The sequence below is a fragment of the Sinocyclocheilus rhinocerous genome, unplaced genomic scaffold (assembly GCF_001515625.1).
Source record: "Sinocyclocheilus rhinocerous isolate Xijiao unplaced genomic scaffold, SAMN03320098_v1.1 scaffold61, whole genome shotgun sequence".
Classification (NCBI taxonomy): domain Eukaryota; kingdom Metazoa; phylum Chordata; class Actinopteri; order Cypriniformes; family Cyprinidae; genus Sinocyclocheilus; species Sinocyclocheilus rhinocerous.
In genome coordinates, this window is record NW_015640445.1 from 521,209 (window position 1) to 521,640 (window position 432).

The following is a 432-nucleotide window of genomic DNA, read 5'->3' on the forward strand; positions in this document are numbered from 1 at the left end:
AAAAGGTTCATTACTCGAAGCTTTTTAAAAGCTGTTTATGCTGTGGCCATCTAGTGGTCATAAAAATAAATAACACCTTCCAAAGTGTTATGTTCCATTACAGCCAGTGGTTTCACATCTGGTTCTACAACTGATTTTTTTGTTTTATTATATTTTATATAAATAATGTTTATTGTCAAAGTCATTCATTTGTTGTCGGTGTACTGGCACTAAAATAAGTAAAATAAATAAAACATAAATTCATAAATTAAATCTATGATCTGTTTATTTTAACTCCTGCCTTCCTTAGACTGATATTTCATGGCCAAAGTTCATTTTTGAGCTCAATATATAAATTAAGATTAAAAATAAAATAAAATAAACAATGCTAACACATTCTAAAGTAATATAATGTAAAGGAAACGGCGCTGAGGTTCGCTTCGTTTGAACCAG